Source organism: Ochotona princeps, chromosome 4 (assembly GCF_030435755.1).
Source record: "Ochotona princeps isolate mOchPri1 chromosome 4, mOchPri1.hap1, whole genome shotgun sequence".
NCBI lineage: Eukaryota > Metazoa > Chordata > Mammalia > Lagomorpha > Ochotonidae > Ochotona > Ochotona princeps.
Window position 1 is genome coordinate 80401051 of NC_080835.1, and position 8562 is coordinate 80409612.

The following is an 8562-nucleotide window of genomic DNA, read 5'->3' on the forward strand; positions in this document are numbered from 1 at the left end:
AATAATAAAATTCTTAAACATGGACACTAACTTCCTCTTGGAAGGTCCAAGAAAAGTAATTTACAGAAGATGGTGACTGGTATTAAGGGTGGTGTGGAGATAGTGGTGGAATGTGGTTTTAAAGTGCAGCTTGTATCTTTCTGTTACCCAAGGCCTGCGTCAAAACAAAGGAAAAACTACCTTAAGCTACTAATTTCTACATTACCTGAGTTATACACATTAAAGACAACATAGTTATTAGTTAGTGTACAAGGGTACCTCAAAAGATTCTTGGAAATGGATTTAAAAGGTAAATTTATTTTGGTGGCAAATATTTTGAAATCCATACACACAACATCTTAAAAATTCATATTATAGGGCCCAGCACCGTGGTCTAGTGGCTAAAGTCCTCGCCTTGACTGCGCCGGGATCCCGTATGGGCACCGGTTCTACTCCCGGCTGCTCTACTTCCCATCCAGCTCCCTGCTTGTGGCCTGGGAAAGCAGTCGAGGACGGCCCAAAGCCTTTGGACCCTGCACCTGTGTGGGAGACCAGGAAGAGGTTCCAGGTTCCTGGCTTTAGATTGGCTCAGCTCCAGCCATTGTAGTCACTTGGGGAGTGAATCATCAGACAGAAGATATTTCTCTCTGACTCTCCTTCTCTCTGTATATCTGACTTTACAATTAAAAAAATAAAAATCTTTTTAAAAAAATCCATATTATAAAAAAATTATGCATGAATTTCAAAGCCTTTCAGCACCAAAGTAAATTTACTTTTTAAGCCCATTTTTCTATGAACTTTTGGAAGTACTCTCACACAGGACACCCTATGGGCAATATTTAAGGCCTAGATTTCAAGCTCTGACTTCTGACTCAGTCTGCCTGCTATGTAGACCATTGGGAGGAGAAATTTGCAGCCGGAGAATTGGTACTGTTTTCATCCTAAGAAACCCCTGTTCTGCGTAACTGCTGGCACGCCTGTCTCCCCTAACTTTGCTGTGTGACGAAGAATGTCGGAGTGCTGGTTCTGTGAAAGCTGATAGAGCACTCACCGTGTGCCCGATATTTATGTAAATCAGCACCATGGCTTCCAAAACGGACTTCGCAGGAAATTTTGATTTTGCTTTTTATTACTTTTTATTGCTCCCAACTCCAGGAATGAATACTGTAACAGAACACCTTGCATTTCAAGGAGTTCCTGGAGATCCTTCCTATTTAATTGTACACTGGGGTCCCCATGCGGTGCCTAGTGGCTAAGGTCCTTGCCTTGCATGTGCCAGGATCCCATATGGGCGCCAGTTCTAATCCTGGCAGCCCTGCTTCCCATCCAGCTCCCTGCTTGTGGCCTGGGAAAGCAGTTGAGGACGGCCCACAGCCTTGAGACCCTGCACCCATGTGGGAGACTCAGAAGAGGCTGCTGGCTCCTGGATTCAGATCAGCGCAGCTCCAGCTGTTGCGGCCACTTGGGAAATGACTCAGTTTTTTGGAAGGTCTTCCTTTGTATCTCTCCTCATCTCTGTGTATCTGCCTTTCCAATAAAAATAATCTTTAAAAAAAATTGTACACTGGCAGGCAGTTTACATTCTTATACCTAGAGCCTAACTTATTCATATACTAAAAATTCACATTCCTTATAAAACATCAACTTCATATCTTTAGCAAAAGCTTTACTTACTTACTAATTTCCATAAGTATCTTTTATTTCTGTCAAATGGGTTTCCTTCGTGGCACTAAGAGCACATATGTTGTGAAACTGTATGGAAAAATAAAAATGTATCCAAGAAGTTGGAAATTTGGAAGAAAGATGAAGAAAAAGGCATTTTCACTTTTTGTCATAAGCATTTCTATGATATTTAAATTGTTTTTACTATAAGAATGAATCAAATTGTAAAAGAAAAATGCCAAGCTTGGAAAAATGCACAAAGGATATAATTAGGAAATGAGAACAGGTATTTATATTTTTCATTATGCTCTTTTTAAATCTGTTGTGTCTTTTATTTTATATCATGGGACATATGTATACTTTTTAAATTAAGTAAATTTTATTTTAAAAAAGTTTAAAAGGATACTTTTTATTGTTTTATTATAAAAGGTATTTTATTTTTAAAGAAAATGTCACCACTCTAACCTTCGTGTTTCCATCACAAAATTGATCTAATTTTCTTTTTGATTATGTCTTCATGAATAAATGAACCAAAACCTGTATTACCACCACTCCATCCAAAATGGGTAGAAAAACCATCCTTTTGGTGATGAGGTATGTTTGACTTAAATTACTTAAGAAAAGAACTATCCAAACTCCAGCATAGAAATTCCTCTTTAAAATTTTTTATTGGAAAGACAGATCTACAGAGAGAAGGAGAGACAGAGAGGGAAAGATCTTCTGTCTGCTGATTGATTCCACAAAAGGCCACAGTGACTAGAGTGAGCCGATCTGAAGCAAGGAGCTTCCTCCAGATCTCCCTTGTGGGCACAGGGCCCCAAGGGCTTTTGACCATCCTCCAATGTTTTCTCAGGCTACAAGCAGGGAGCTGGATTTCAAGTGGAGCAGCCAGGACATGAACCGGTACCCCTATGAGATGCCAGTACTTATTGGTGGGAATAGGCCAGTGAGCTATCATGAAACCCCTCTTTGTGCTCAGAGGCAGAGTCCCCCTTTCCCACCTCGGCTGCCTCTCCCTGCCTTCTACCTCTGGTGGAGCCCCTGTGGAAACTGGGCTCGTAGCAGACTCTTCTAGGATGAGCCCTCTCAACAGAGACAAGGGGCAGAGGAAGCTATCAATGAGGCTGAAACATTTCCTCCTGGACACACGCCGGTAAGAGATTCACATTTCTTTATTCTATAGGAAGAAAGCAAATCCTGGAAGTGGGCTGGAGGTGGCTTGATAGGGAAGACACAGTAGATAGATAGGAGGATGTAACAGCCAGAAGTCAGGGGAAGAGAGGAAGAAAGAGGAAGAGTATTTTCGTGAAATGCCCATTCTGTTCTACCTGAAATCAGGTGTACGTGTTGAATATTCTTTATCCAAAGTACTTGGAAACAGTAGTGTTTCAGATTTCAGAAGTTTGCAAATTTTGGAATATTTGTAAAGACTACCAGCTGGGCATTTCTGATATGAAAATCTGAGGGCCTGGCGCAATAGCATAATGGTTAAGGTCCTCGCCTTGAACATGCCGGGATCCCATATGGGCGCCGGTTCTAATCCTGGCAGTTCCACTTCCCATCCAGCTCCCTGCTTGTGGCCTGGGAAAGTCATCGGGGACGGCCCAATGCCTTTGGACCCTGCACCCATGTGGGAGACCTGGAAGAAGTTCCTGGCTCCTGGCTTCGGATAGGCGCAGCACCAGCCATTGCAGCCACAAGGAAAGTGAATCATTGGACGGAAGATCTTCCTCTCTGTCTCTCCTCCTCTCTGTTCATCTGACTTTCCAATAAAAATAAATAAATCTTGTAAAAAAAAAAAAAGAAAATCTGAAACACACCAAAATCTGAAACTTTAATCATGTTGGTACTAAAGAGGTTCCAGATTTTAAAGCATTTCGGTTTGGTGTTTTCATGTTAGGAACGTTCAACTTGTATTTCCATAATGCTAACCGCCCGTTAGCATCAATCCTCCACATGTCCTTACAGCCACCAGCTGCAAGTGTGAGCCACAACACATGTCCCAATTGTGAGCAGCTGGCTGACTTCAGGGCTTCCCACGGCCCTCTTGAGAATTTGTTGACCCACTGGAAGAACTCAAAAACCCTGGAGAGTTCTATACAGGTGCTCCTCCACTTACAAAAGTGCCAGTCCTGCTAAATCCTTTATAAGTTAGAAATATTGCAATTTCAAATGCATTTTATACACTCACTTACTGACCATCACAGCTGAGCAACACAGGACACTGTGGAGTGTAGATTTTCTCCCTTGGTATTCACATGGCTTACTTGGCAGCTGCAACTCGCCACTTCCCAGCACAGGGCGGTCTGCTAGAGCATCCTGCTAACCCCGGGGTGGAAAAAAAATCAAAATTCAAAGTACAGTTTCTACTGAGCGCATATTGCTTTCACGCCATTGCAAAGGCAGACAATCTTATACTGAAGCATCGTAAGTTGGTAAATATCTGTACTTGATGACAATTTTAATTTGGATAACACGCAGCTGAGATCTGGAATGATGTGGTAAACTCCATGCAGTTTTCCTTGGGCCTCATCAGTACTCAGCACCCCTCTAAGTACATCACTGTATCCAGCTGCCAGGAAGTTCTAGTGAGCCTCGGTGTCCAGAATGTCCTAGAAATCTCATTCCACAGACACCACCTGTCATCTGATTGATCTCCAGCTCCTGGAGGCAGGCTGTTGAAAAACCCAACTCTGATCTCATGCTTGGACTTCCAGACGGACAACTCCATTCTGCTGCTCCGCAGAAGCACACCACAGAAGTCCAGCAACACTGCAACAAACACACTTCTACTGGAAAACTCTAAGGGTTTCTGAAGCTCTGTGCATAGAATGAGAGTCCTTAAAGACCAGAGTTTTTATAACACAAAACAACCCTCAGGGCTTGGGAGCTGAGGACCCTGCAACCATGAGGCTTGATGTCAGGGTACGAAGTGGTAATACAAGCACTACCCCCACTCCCGAAGGTGTGTGACAAACACCTGAGCCTTTCTGTAAAAATAAGTGTTAACCAACTCCCTTCTAATTTATCAGGACATGTCGTGGGTTGGGAGAGTATTTTAAGGTAAGCTTTCCTCTGTGGTTTCAAGGGTTGTTATCTTTAAACTCAGGAACGAGTTCTAAGCTTTAGAGACAATGAATGGGTTTGAGAAACATACAAGTTGTTTCTCCATATCCTATCCCATTTGCTGAATCTTGCTGTCACCAGTGATCAAACCCACCTGCTGGGGCTGGCATGGTGATACAGTGGGTTACCCCGCAGCTTAGATAACAGCCTCACCCATCGGAGTGCCAGTTCAAGTCCGAGTTGGTCTGCTTCGATTCCAATATCCTGATACTGTGCCTGGGGAAACAGTGGAAGCTTGTCCAACTGCTTGGGTCCCTCCCACCCAGGTAGGAGACCTCAATGGAAACATAAAAAAAGAGAGAGAGGAAGAAGGAGGGAGGAAGGAAGAAAGAAAGGAAAAAAGGGAGGAAATAAAAATGCTACCAATTGCTAGCACTGCTAGCACTAAGATGCCCTGTTCCCTGGGAAGAAACTAAATGAATCCCACAAGGAAAATGTCTTGGCCACTGCCCCATGCTCTTACCATGGAAAGTTAGCACAATTCATCAAGTGACTCCCTGACTGGGAATAGTTCAGAATGACAGGAAGACTTGTAAAACTTCTGTTCTGGTTGCCACAATCAAAATTGTCTGTTCCTGCTGTTAAATAAAATTTATAGGAAGTCGTGAATATGGACTGGGTATCTATACTGGGTAAGCCCGCCAGTGACTGAGCTGCTCTTGGTTCCAGAGGGCCTGCAGCCAATTAGCTGATCAAGGTGTAAACAATTAGCTAAGGCAGCTGTAACAAGCCACTGGTTGACTCAGCTGTAGCCAAGGAAGGTATTTTCTAGCCCTCACTTCTGTTTTTCTACAAATGCAGTCAGACGAGGGCTAGTTAGTGCTCTCAGAACCTCCTTTAGTTGTGAGAGGCGTCTGCTTTGTAAAGCTTCCCTGTTTCACTTTGTTCAAATAAGCCTTACTGAGAAGAGTTAGCCTACGGAGTTTCTGTTTTCACCATTCCGGGAGCCGGGTGGCTGCAGGATCTGACACAGACCTCCGATGACTCCTCGGAAGCCCCAGGTAACCAGGCCTCAGTACTCACTGAGCCTGCCTTCTCGCCGTTTTCTTGCGTGTCTGGGGCTGGTGAGCCAATGTTGTCTTGGCCTCCAAAACTCCACAGGTTTGTGCTTTGAGCTGAACTGTGTAAGCAAGATATTGGGTCAAGCTTGGGCTTGAAAAGTTGTGACAGAAGCAGGACTGTGAAGTTTCAGGTGTCTGACCTGGTCAGTCTGAAGTTGAAGTAGGTAAAGTAGGAAGAGGGGCTGTCCTGGAGGGAAGTCTGGCTCAAATGGTTCTTGTGACAACTGGTTGGTCTTAGAGGAGTAAGTGCCTTCAACTTAGTGTACTGCAGCAGCATTTTACAGGGTGCTGCTTCCTGAACTTGAGTGGGCAGCTTGGAGCTGCTGGAGCATACGTGTGACCTGTGAAGTAGGTCAATAGGAGGAGAGTATGTGGAGTCTTTTTCTGGGACCTAACGTCTTGGTGTCACACTGTGATGAAGTAAAGCGGTAGATACTGTTGGAATATCTGGGTCTTCCTGAGATGCGTGAAATATAGAACCTGCCTTATTAAAATGATATGGATTGGAAAGACAAAATCACAGAGGCGGGGTTTGGGAGGGAGAAAGGGAGGGAGAGGGGGAGACAGAGAATCTTCTGTTTGCTGATTCACTGATTAACTCCCTAAATGGCTGCCATGGCTAGGGATGAACCAGGCCAAAGCCAGGAGCTTGCTTGCTTGCTTGATTGATGTGCTTTGAAAGTCAGGACGAAGCAGAAGGAGGGAGGGAGGGAGGGAGGAAAAAGAGAGAGATCTTGTATTTGCTGGTTTGTTTCCCAAATGGCCTTAGCAGCCAGGATAAAACCAGGAGCCTTCCTCAGCTCTCCTGAGTCAGGACAGGGGCCTAAACACTTGGAGGATCCTACACTGCTCCAGCGGACTGATTCTCGTTGTGGGAGGCTTCCTAACTACCTTTGCTGGGAGCATGCCATTAGACATTCTGAGAACAGCTTCTCACTGCTTTCAAGAACATGTGGAAATTGTCTAGGTTAACTGCAAGACACAGCTGAACAAAATTACAAGTCGTTTGAGGCTGATACACTGTGGCGCTAGAGATCCTGGACAGTTTCTGTGTAACATGTTCTACTAGGGCCACAGAAGTAATAGCAAAGAAGGTAGATGTAGGGCTTTTTCCCCTTATGGAGTATTCTAGAGGAAATAAATGTATACTATAACATAATGATATTCTGTTGGCTTTTTTAGTATTGTGGGGAAGAAAAAGGATTGTTCACTCATTCGTATTTGTAAATAGGAGAGTGGTTCACTGCGTCCCATTTTACTTGCCGTTTAGTAAAACAAAACATACAGTTGATTTTACAGCTCAGTATTTGATGTTCACTAAGTTCTAGTGGACCATCTTATTTTTAGTCATGTGAGGAAATTGGGTGTATTGGATCTCAGACACAAAAAGGGTTCTATTGCAGGGAAACATGTTTCTAGAGTGACTTGGTGATCATTCATAAGATGTTAATATAAAGCAAATCAGGACTGTGTCCTTTGAAAGCGCTCAGTAGAAATTAAGGTTACTAAGCTAAAATTCCAATACATGTAATTAAGAGAAAATAACTCCTTATGCAGGAAACTTAAATTGTTTTGGGTGAAGGTATAGGCTTTAAAAGATATTTCTCCAGAAGAAAAAAAACTTGGACTGAAGTTGAACAGCAAGTTCCAAAATGAGGGAAAATCGTTGGACAAGTCTTTCTAAGAATCGCACGTTAGCTGGACACAGAGGTAAGCAGAACTGCGGTTCGTTTCCCCGCGTTGAGACAACAGGGTTTTCTTGGGGAATTGACCTGCACTTAAAGCAGAATAGAGCTTTGAGGTCCTTGTGGTTCTTCAGGAGACCTTACACAGCTCCTAGGGCAGCTGGACTTCTTCTGGTTCTGTGGCTTTCTGTATTGGCGTTTTAATTTTTGATTGTCCTTTTGAATAACTAATTTTGCAGTGACGTATGGTCTTAAAAGTCTTGAACTTCTGATATGCCGGACAAACTTCCCTGAATCAAAGTCTAGATAGAATCTTTTAACTTAACTGGATTTGGGTTGTTCCAGAAAAGACTCTGGAACACGTGAAAGACATTTGACTAACTAGGTATATTTGCTAGGTTGAGTAATATGGCAAGCATTGTGAAATGATGTTTCATATTTGAGCTCTGTTTCTATAGATGCGTTTATGTCTTCTGGAAATCATGAAAAATTCAGAAATCTCTTTTGGTGTGTTTGGTTATACTTTTTAGGTTTCTGAAGATGTATGCAGTTTCTTGAGGTAGCAAGATTCCTTGTTAATTACTAGTTATAATGAACTTTGATTTTATTTGTCATAATTCTGTTACAGAGTGAATGTCTTAATTCTTTGCTAAAATGTTTAGCAAATAGCTACAAAGATTTTTGCGCTAGAGAATGCTCATGGAAAGAGCAAGTACAGGTTTGGATGGCTTTGAGATCATGTCATTGAAGCCAAGCCACATATGGTGGGGCAGGAACTAACTGAATACTACAGAAATGATGATGCAGACTTGCAAGCCAGCCCAATCAATGGTGAAACTTAAGAACTAAAAATGAAAATGGAATTGCTTTAGATGGCTTGTTGATTAATGCTCAGAAAACTGCTCTTAACCCTGATTATGGGTGCTACACCAAACTGTACTCAAAACCACACTTCAGTAAAACTCATGGGCCTGCAACCTTTTTAAAAAAATATTTTTATTTCAAAGATCTTCCATCCTCTGGTTCACTCCCCAAATGGCTGCTGTATG